The sequence below is a fragment of the Rutilus rutilus genome, assembly GCF_951802725.1.
Source record: "Rutilus rutilus genome assembly, chromosome: 16".
NCBI lineage: Eukaryota > Metazoa > Chordata > Actinopteri > Cypriniformes > Leuciscidae > Rutilus > Rutilus rutilus.
Window position 1 is genome coordinate 27,169,382 of NC_140224.1, and position 11,199 is coordinate 27,180,580.

An 11,199-nucleotide genomic window follows, 5' to 3' on the forward strand; every position below is an offset into this window, starting at 1 on the left:
TTTAAATGTGTGGTTTAATTCTTTCTTGTAAATAAAGGCATGGACTGCTAGAAATCGTTCCAAATGTTCTAGCATGTCCATTTTTGGTAATATTTTATGTCTTCCATCTGGTGATCCCCTAGGCTCTCTTTGGAGCATTTAGGGTAGAATTAAGGCGGCATGCTGTCCTCTAGTAATTCTTGTCTCTGAAATAGTGCCCATATTTCACTGCTTTCAGATGCTGTTTTTGTGTGCATGCAAGCTGACACAACTGTGCAATTAGGGCATAATTAAGGGGAAGTTCTGTATTAAATCTAATGATCCGGCCACATACCAACAGGAAAACAGACATTTTTGCTAACAGACATACACGCATGTGGAGGATTTGAAGCTGATTCTGATTTATTTCATGTGCGGGAGTCTGTGGTTCATGAAAGCAGAAGATTTTAGACATATAACATCATGATGCACATGATGCTCTCTAACGCTTGGATGTTGTGTTACCGTTATTTAGTAGGTCTATAAACAAATCCAGCTGTGCTCACGGTACATTGCAAACCAAATCACACAGACAGCATTATGAAGCTTATGCTTCTGCAGTAATTTTCATGTGGAAGAAGCTGAGCACCGTGTCTCCTGAGGAGATATCAGATGTAGTTCTTGTTCCAGGGACAGGCAGAAAACTGAGAGAGAGGAAGAGAGAGATCTCAGAGGAAGCTTCTAAGAAGTTATTTAGTCCCTGTTTCTGGAAAGCACCATTAAAAACGAAAGCTTTTTTGATATTTTGCATGATTGAAAAATGCAGGTAATAAAATAAAACACTTGAGGTATTGCAGGACCACGGTGTTCTTTACTGTTTTGAACAACAACACTGTGTCAAGGTCCATTTACTTTTTCTCTTTTTATAAATCATTCAATAACAACTCATAAAATGCACAAGGAGAATTATTTATTGTTTTCAGTATTAGAGTAAGACATTTTCTCATAACTTTTGTATTGGAAGAGGTAAAGCTAACAAAAGCTGCCAAAGTTTTAGGATTGGTTTAAATTAGTCTTTTCTCTTGGTTTTACTGTTCATATAAATACATTTTAAGGCATCACTGCATCTCACTCTTTTATTTCCAGGTCCATCATTATGAAATAGAACCATAATGACAGAAATATATAAATAATGTGATAAAATTCAAGGCATAAAGTAGCTGAGATTTATGAAACAAGGCTGGCCAGAAATAGTTTCCTCTTTTTCTAGACAAAATAGCAAAGTGGGGACAAACTCTATTAAATGTGACTTAAATATTTATTCATATACAGGGATAATAATGAAAATTGTTGGGTACTATACACACAAACAGTCTAAAGTCGGTAAGAGTTTAGTTCAGATGTTCAGTACACCAGGATTTTCACCTTTTCTCTGTGAATTGTGTGACGGATGGTGCAAATGAGCACAAGGCCAAATACTACAGCAAATCAATTTCCTAAAATCCATATAGTCATATAAAACTGGGAAAGTGGAAAATATAGTTGCAGGTCAAAAGTGCGCAGAGAGAACGATGAGAGCTCTTTCATCACATCAGTATGTTTTTGAAATGATTTTGTGTACTGTTGTCGCTCTTGTTCCAGCAGGGGTAAAATGCAGAAGACTAATGGCTCATGGTGAATAGAGCGGTCCAAAATACAGTCATCTGAGTGGTGCATTTCCTCTCAAGACCCAAAATGACTTGGAAAGTTCATTATTATAATACATCTTTTAAAATATTATACTTGCATCCTGTTTTGGGAGATTAGGCCAAGCAACCGATAAGAAAACATTTTCCATTTCATGTTTTTTATAATTCCTTTCAGAAACACAAGCCTGCCATATGCGGCAAGATGGGGAAAAGATCTTTTATAGTAATTGGGGGCAAAGATGAGGGTTTATGAACTTCTATCATCTGCAGTGACCACATAAAATATGCAGTGATTACATAAGGCAAAAGACAATAGAGTGATGTAATGTGGACCACCCAGCTGTTTTTAGTGACCTCAATATTTGGGCAATGAACAAACTAATGAGCACACAATGCTAAAATGTTTTCCTCAAAAGAACACAATAGAGACACACAATTCCTTCACTCGACAAATTTTAATTCTGTCATCATTTGTTCACCATCATGTTGTTTCAAACTGAATGAGTTTCTTCTGTGGAACATAAAAGAAGCATATTTTCAATAAAGTTTTTTTTACTTTTTGTGTGTTTTGGACCCCACTGACATTCATTGTATAGACAAAAAAAGTGTAGAGACATTTTTCAAAACAAATTTTAAATTTTTTGGGTGAACTATCCCATAAGCTCAACTATGGTGAACAAATAGGTTGTCTAAAAATTGGCAGATATTAGAGAACATTTAGCAGAGGGCCCTATTTTAACGATCTAAGCGCATGGAAGCGCAGGGCGCAAGTTCACTTAGGGCTTGAATCCACTTTTGCTAGTTTAATGAGGGGAAAATGGTCGGCGCTCCAGGCGCATGGTCTAAAAGGGTTGTCTCTATTCTCTTAATGAGTAATGGGTGTGTTTTGGGATTTACGTGCGTTAAACCAATCAGAGTCTCATCTTCCATTCCCTTTAAATGCCAGTTGCGCTCGCGCCATGGCAGATTCGCTATTTACATGACGGAATTTGATAGTGGAAAGACTGAAGCCGTCTCCAGAGCGCAAACGGAACTGCTCGTGCGCGAGGTAAAAGTGCGCAAGCAGATCATCTGCGTGACAAGCTGGATTCCACCATAACTTTATATACATAATAAGAATCTTTTACATTGTAATCCTTTTATTGTAAATATCTGGCATGTTTGTGCTGCTGTATGTGCATCCCTGTGTGTTTAATAAGCAGTGTACGCACGTTGTGGACCCGCCTATAGGCGCACATTACTAACGCACTCTTTAAATAAAAAAATTAAAAAATGCCATTGACTTTAGACCAGGTTTCAGTTGGTCAATGGCGCAGTCTATTTCACTTACCTCAACATAGCAACGCGCCAACAATGCGCCAGAACACACCTCGTTTTCAGACCAGCACGCCCATGGGCGCACAAATGGGCACAAATGCATTTGTTATTTAAACAACGTGGTATACTACTTGAAAATGACAACTGCGTCGGACTGAAACTAGCAAAAAACACTTGCATCGCGTTTGGCCCTGTAAGATAGGGCCCTAAATGTCTTTCACACATGTTCTGCTATGTGACTGTATCGATTCATCTAACAAATACTCATGTTGTGGACAAAAACAACAGCTTGTTTTGTAGACACCCGTAGAGCAAAAGGAACTGAACTGTCACAACAGTAACTGAGCTCTCAGTTACTCACTCACACTCTATGGTTATTACATGCTTAATTACATTGGCTTACTCATTTTACTCATATTTGTCCAATAGTTCCGGGGTCATTTCAAGCAAACGTCTGGACATATCACAACAGCTTTGCCGGTTAAACAAATCTCCTTACCCAGAAATGTCTAACTAAATCATGTTATCTAAACATCTTCACAAAAAGCATGAGAACCGGCCATCATTAATAATCTTCATTAATCATACTTTACTGACAGGCAGACTCATTCTTTCAGCAAGATATGGAACTAGAAGCGGGAACAAGTTCAAAGTTGTTGTTTTACTTTAATCCAAAGGTTGGCAAAATTGCTTTCTTATGCTTACATCTAAAAACACGATCATTCATCAAGATTCTGTCAAAATACAATCCATTCCCTTTTTCTTCTTTTTTTTTTTTTTAGGACCAAGGGAGTTTAAAACAGCTTGTTCCAAATAACTCCTCAGCTCATTAGGGAACCACATGGAAAAACCTGTCTGTTTCATTCATTCACATAAAGGTATAAATCATCTGCAAAGGTAACGCTCATTCATTGCGTTTGATGTCTGTGCAAACAACTTAATCAAAGACACCAGTCTGACTTCACTATTGGCAGGCAAATAAAGATGAATGCGGCAAGGGTGCCAGTTTCAGTGTTTCGAAAATAGAGGGACCACAAGACAAAGTATTCATTTCAGAGCATATTACAGATGCATCTTTTCAGTTGTCGTACAGAGGCATGGCAAATTGATGATGTATGATTCAGGGTAGATTAAGAGGATATTAACTTTGCCACATTCTGGCCATAAGATGAGCTCATGGAGGAAGTTCAGCACATTTCAAACACCAGCCACTTTCACATTTCTGCGTACCAAGCCAGTCATCTGTCTGAGAAGTGAAGCTGATTAGTTCTGCACTCAAAACACCAAAAAATGGTGTTGAGGTCATGAAGGAAGGTGGCAGATTAAATTAGAAATGCTTTACAAAAAGCAGACTCTCAAAATGTTAAGAGTTATTAACTTCATGTGCAAATCTCTGTGGGGTACTGTCGTTTAAAAAAGTAACTCCAGCCTTTTTTTCTTTTCTTTTTTTAAATTTTTTATGTTCCTCTGACATTTTTAAAACTCAGTAGTCAGATACTAGTAATAATAGTAATTTCCAGTATAATTATCAAATGAACACTCACATGCGCTACAAAATCTACACCAACACTATTGACTCTACGGGCCCTATTTTAACGGTCTGAAACGCAAGTATCAAGCGCGAAACGCAAGTAACTTTGTGGGCGGATCTCGGGTTGGGTTCTCGCAAATCTAAAATGGGTTGGTCTGAAGTAGCTTCATTATTCATAGGTGTGGTTTGGGCGTAACGTGAAATAAACCAATCAGAGCATCATCTCACATTCCCTTTAAGAGCAGGCACGCTTGTTCTATAGCGGATTCCTATTATAACGGCGGATTTGCCAGACGCACGCCAGGAGCGGTTCACAGCCGAGGAGACCGACGTTCTCGTCAGGGCCGTAAAACACAGAGAAGTGACGTTGGGGATGGAGAAACACCCAAATTAACTTCAGTTAAACAGGCGTATGATAATTTGGGTAAATGTGTAAGCTAGATGTATGCTTTTATAATAAGCTGTCTATCTATCTATCTATCTATCTATCTATCTATCTATCTATCTATCTATCTATCTATCTATCTATCTATCTATCTATCTATCTATCGTAATAATGTATGATTTGCAAAAATGAAAACTGCTGCTTCTGTGTAGATGAGAGAATCAAAGTGTATGCACGTTGTGCACACGCTACATTGATTATGGCCAAGCATGCGCCCTTAAAATAGCATATTTTATAATAGCATAATAGCAAATAACATGCGCAACGCGCCACTGACTTTAAACTAGGTTTTTTCGGTCAGTGGCGGAATTGTTTTCTAAACCTGCAAAATAGCATAAGGGAACGTTTGCGCCGGAACACGCCTCCTCTTTGCGCTGAACCGCCCCCGGGAGCGCAAGTGTATTTCTTAGTTAACCGACGTGCGTCTGTGGAGGGAAAAGTCCGCTGTGCGCGGGTGCAAAATAGGAATGATAAATGCGTCGGTGTACAAAGTCAATTGCGCTGGGTGCAAGATAGGGCCCAACAACTACATGTAATATTTTACTCAAAATTGCAGTCTGAATTGAATGTAAGATTAATGGCAAGAAAACACTTATTTCTATCCAGTCATCTTCGCAGACAGCACACGAAAAATACTTTGTGACCTATGAAGACTGGTCAAAGAACAATGACTCGGATGAACTTATTCTTTTTAGTGAATAAACCAGTGAAGCCGATTCACATTCAAATGATTCTTGAGCCAATCCATTGAATGAAACCATTTTTATATTGACAGATGGATGGATGGATGGATGGATAGATTTGAAAGACTTGGGTCTTGAGGTATAAAGCGATGATAAAAAATCATACTTTCTCGATTTTAGTAATTCTTTATTTCGTTTTTCTAACATTAACTGCAGAAGTACATACAAGAATGCCAGTGAGTTTTCTCCCAGTGGCCATAAAAAAGGGTGATATAAATCAGAGGAGGTAATACAGGCTTTATTCTCAAAGGAGTGAACAGAATGCAGCGTGCTCACCCCAGCTCTTCATGAACTAGACCTAGTGTAAGAGCTCCTGTGGAGTGGACCGGCTGGGATGTCTTTTCCAGATGCATTTTCTGTGTCCCGACTACAGCCTACATGTCCAAAGTGATCCGCAGAAGTTGTTGAGCCAGGAAGCTTCCCCTGCACTCAACCTGAAACATATGCACGTATATGCAGCATGTGGCCCCAATCAATGACGTGCCCCAAAAAGTACAGCTGAACAGAGTGGCAGCTCCTGCCAAAGCACTCAACCCGGCTAACTAGTGTCCTGCCTGCGGGGCACATGGCGTCAGGGTGCTTGTGCGTCACAAAAGGATGACAAACCAAGGCCAGCTGTCAGATTGGTCCAGATCTTAATTTCAGCACTATTGCAACATAAGCCTGGGAACTGGTCAACAGCCCAGGGATGGGAAAAAAAACACATCCCTAACAGAAGGCACAAACACAAATGCCAACCATTGAGACAGAATGTTGACTTTGGATGGAGAGCTCTGCACGTGTTCACTTCCTGTAGAGGCTATACCATGTTAACAGCGAATAATATGAGCAGTCTGTGCCATGGAAGAGACAAATGATAGACTTAAGACAAGGTTAAGTGGAGACTCACAACATGATCTCCTTTGATTTATGAAGTAACCTCATGCTGGATTTTTAGAAAGTTCTTGTTTTCAACAAATAGGACATTTAATCCCTATGTGTGCACTGACATTTCATCTGTCTTTCTTTTCAGCCAGCAACTGGAAGAAAAGAGCCTTTCTGTGAAGCATTAAAACCAAGTTGGAATGCTTTGAAGCATTTATGCTTCTCTGCTGTTCCTTTACGCGCACAGGTGTAGATCAACAGAAGTGTCGACAAAGCCACCGATTAATCTTCATTCAGTGTCCTCCCTTTGACTTAGGAAATATCACTGGTTTTTACGAGGTCTAAAAAATATGATTAAGGCACAAGTGAGTAATGGAAATAACATTTGAATAATGGAATAAGTATGTGAAAATGGCTTTAAACAGTAGGTGATAACCTAATGGTAGCCTCATAAAACACAACGCAACAATTCAAAACACAAAACAAACAACTTCCTCTGCATTTAAAGTAGCTAAACATGGAAATCACAAGCTTTTAAAATATAACACTTACCACAGCAGGTGGAGAAGTACAGTAGACAGAAGAACATCAAAGGTTTGTGGGCCATGAAACAGGAACGATAAATTATACCCAGGTGTAAAGTTGACAGTGTTCTAGACACACTTTAATGGACTATAAATCTACAGATGTGGCATGGTAAATATATATTTTTTCCACTCACAGTAGAGGAATGCAAATATACGTGCTAAGGTGACGGACAGAGTTTGCTATGCTTTCAAAAACATGGTAGGGAGAATAACCAGACCAGGTTTTAGACGCTTTCTAGACACATTCCCCCCCACACAGTTTTTGGAGTCACAGCACCCTCAAGTGGTCATTAAAAGGAGCAATAACATTGAAAGACCCATATTGGTCATCCAGTAATCTGAATATGGCCTTCTGAAGGTGTATGGGGATCATCATGGCTCAGCGTATTCTGCATTAAAGGTAGCGTTCACAAAGTACAATTTTTTTTATTTTTTTTATTTTACGTCTCCCCTCTTTTTTCTATGTAAACATGCGCTCGTGTCTTTTGCAGCGTCTCGCCCCACCTCGTTCTAAAAACGCAGTGCTGAAGTTGAATGAATGAATAAGGCATTTATATAGCGCTTTTCATATGTATATAAACCTACTACTGTACACCCAAAGCGCTTTACAATCATATCAGGGAATCTCTCCTCAACCACCACCAGTGTGCAGCATCCACTTGGATGATGCGACGGCAGCCATGCACAGTACAACAGCGCCAGTGTGCTCACAACACACCAGCTATAACGTTAGGTGGAGAGAGGAGAGAGAGTGATAGAGCCAATTCAAGGGATGGGGATTAGGAGGCTGATTGGCAAGGCCATTGGAGGGAATGTGGAAAGGACACCGGGGTTACACCCCTACTCTTTAGAAATGCCATGGGATTTTTAATGAACACAGAGAGCCAGGACCTCGGTTTAACGTCTCATCCGAATAAGGACAGTGCTTTTTGACAGTATGGTGTCCCCGTCACTCTACTGGGACGTTAGGATCCATACAGACCACAGGATGAGCGCCCCCTGCCGGTCTCACTAACATCTCTTCCAGCAGCAACCTAGTTTTCTCAGGAGGTCACCCATCCAGGTACTGACCAGGCTCAACCCTGCTTAACCTCAGTGGGCACTGGGCAACCAGTCTTGGGCTACAGGATGGTATGGCTGCTGGCATAAGTTACAATTTTAAAGAGTCTCACGTTCCCAGCTAACAATTTTTGGTTCCCATAACGTTATTTTTTTAAGGTTTGTTTTTGGTTAGCCAGGAAAGTTTTCTTGACGGAAATAGAACGTAAGTTTTTGGTTTGTAGAATGTTATTCTAACGTTCCATATAATGGTTGCAAAATAATAACCTAAGAAAATAACGATTATGGGACGTTCTGTAGGCCTTTAAGTTATTTTTAGGCTATTTAAAAATAACCACCCTGCAACGTTCTGATAACGTTATTTTATGGTTGCAAAATAATAATATTGGGGAACTGTCTTTCTGTACAAGTTATTTTTTAGGTTATTTAAAAATAACCTTACACTGTAAAAAATTTCTAACCCTCCCAAATCAAAAATTTCAAGTGACCGATAACATCTACATTTTTCAATTGCCCCAAGTGAAATTCTGTAAATTTCAATTGGCCCAAGTTAAAATCTGTACATTTAATTTGATAATTTACAGAATTTCACTTGGGCCAATTGAAAAATTTAGATGTTATCAGTCACTTGAAATTTTTGATTTGGGAGGGTTAGAAATTTTTTACAGTGTAGGCTACAACGCTCTTGGAACGTTATTTTATGGTTGTAAAAAAATAAAACCTAAAAAGAGCGTTCCTAGAACGTTATTATTTGGTTCTCTAAAATAACCAGAACCAGATACTAACGTTGGGGAACATTCTGTGTTTTCTGGATTAAACGCAAAACCGCTGCTGCGGCTTGCTTACTTTACTGCATGGCATTATAGACCTATTATTACGAATATTGTTGGCTCTTTTGTCAGTCGCTTTCTATAAAAGAGTCTGCTAAAAGCATAACTGTAAATGTAATGTAAACATCCACATTGCACTCCCGTTTGGCGCAAGGCACAGCGTTCTAATTTAGGCTAAGGTTAAAAGGTAAAAGCGAAGGCAAAACGCGTTCTTTGTGAATCAACCCTTATGGTTATTAGATAAAAATATATATCTGGTGATTATTTTCACAAGAATAACATAGTTTGATAATAATCTTATTGTCAGTTAAATTTATGTCAATAATTGTCATAGTAGATTAGTTGTAACATATCACTTACAGTAGCATATAACAATAACATTGCCTGTGCCTGTGTGAAAGCAACAACCTTGACTACTGGCTCTCTGGTCTGGCCTGAGGTCTCACATTTCACTCGATCATCCAGAAATAACCCAAAGGAGCAGAACAAAATATAAAAAGGAAGTTCTCACAGTTTGACTTCAGTTCAATACCAAGAATAAAGTTTAGTCATCCAATGATACAGCAATACTGCAGAATGGCAAGCAGTACAGGAATACAGCTGCCACATCAAGCTGTCCAGCCACTCACGAAAACAGGCACTAAAATCATGACAAGAGCATTGTTTGAGAGAGAGTTTGTGATTGGCTTAATTCTTCTCATTGTACTTTTACCTTATTTAATTGTTTTACAGTGTTACACAAGGAACTTGTCAACGTGAGCAGACTGATGATCTCAGATTAGCTGAATGTGCACAGACCAGTCTATTGAGATATGCATCTCCTAACGTGTAATGCTGCCACGCAGGGTGGGGTCATGTTTTTAAAATGAAGAAATGTTTTAAAGACCAAAGGATGTGATGAGTTAAAGGGATAGTTCAAGTTCACAAAAAAAAAAAAAAAAAAAAATGATTATGTCATTCCAACCTTGCATAGCTTTAATTCTTCTGGAACAAACAAGGGGAATTTTTTTAAGTGAATGAGGACAGATGATGTCAAGCTCCAACAAGACAAAAAAGCTAATTTGTTGTAAAAATGGTAGATACAACTTCTGTGCAATGTTCCACGTGTGATATGCTCTAAAAAGTAAAAAAAAAATAGCTTTCATTATTATTATTATTCAATGTCAATCTTGACATTCATCCTCTGGTCATGTTTGTGATTGAATTGTTCTTTTGTGTCGGATATTTTCAGTGAATCAGGTGACTGAATAACAAAACTGGACTGAATGATTAATTTGTGAATCAAAATGATGTTATTCTGGAGTTTATAAGTATAGCTGTCAATAATCACTGTTTGTCATACAGCTAATGGCTTCAAGAGACATGAAACAGTTCAGTTGATGTGGGCCACTTTTATGATAGCCTACTACTATGGCACTTTCATACTCCGGCTCAATTTACATTTATTGATCAGATAGACTGAATAGGTCACTGAACTAAAGCTGAAATGCAGACAGTCCACCTCACAACTGCCCTTCACAGAAACCAGACACAAATTTTGGCTATACACTACAGAACCATTGGTAGCCTACAAAAGCATTTCGATGGGCTACATAGAAACAGGAGGCATAGGATTCCTAAGCCTCCACCTTGTTTGAGGTCACTTTTCAAAACTTTTGTCATGATTAGTCCATCCAATCACCACCTGGTCAAACCTGTTCTACCAGGTAGGCCTAACAGAAACTATCCCAATGATGGCCCAGTATGTCTTTGAGCAGATGCGGACTCTAATAGGGCTTTCACTTGGGGCTTTCACTTACCTATAATATTGTCTCTTTGAGACAGCTTGCTTAACTGTCTCTCTCTCTCTCTTATAAAGGCAAATTCCTCAGGTTTACCTTACTGGGTGCGCCCTGTCGTAATAAATGTGATGAATAAAGCTGATCTACGTAAGGTGACACGCGGAGGAACAAAACGTCATGAGTCTGACGTAAATCTACTACGGCGAAGGCAATCTTATGAATATTAATCAGGTAACGCTTACGTCCATTGCAACCGTCCAATGGCGAAGGCTTATCTATAAATATTAATTAAGTAGTGCTGACGTTGCGTTGTTACCTTCTACAGGCGAACGTTAGATTCATGAATATTTAACAAAAACCCTTAGCCATAGTACGATTAGTCAACGCGTCTACTGA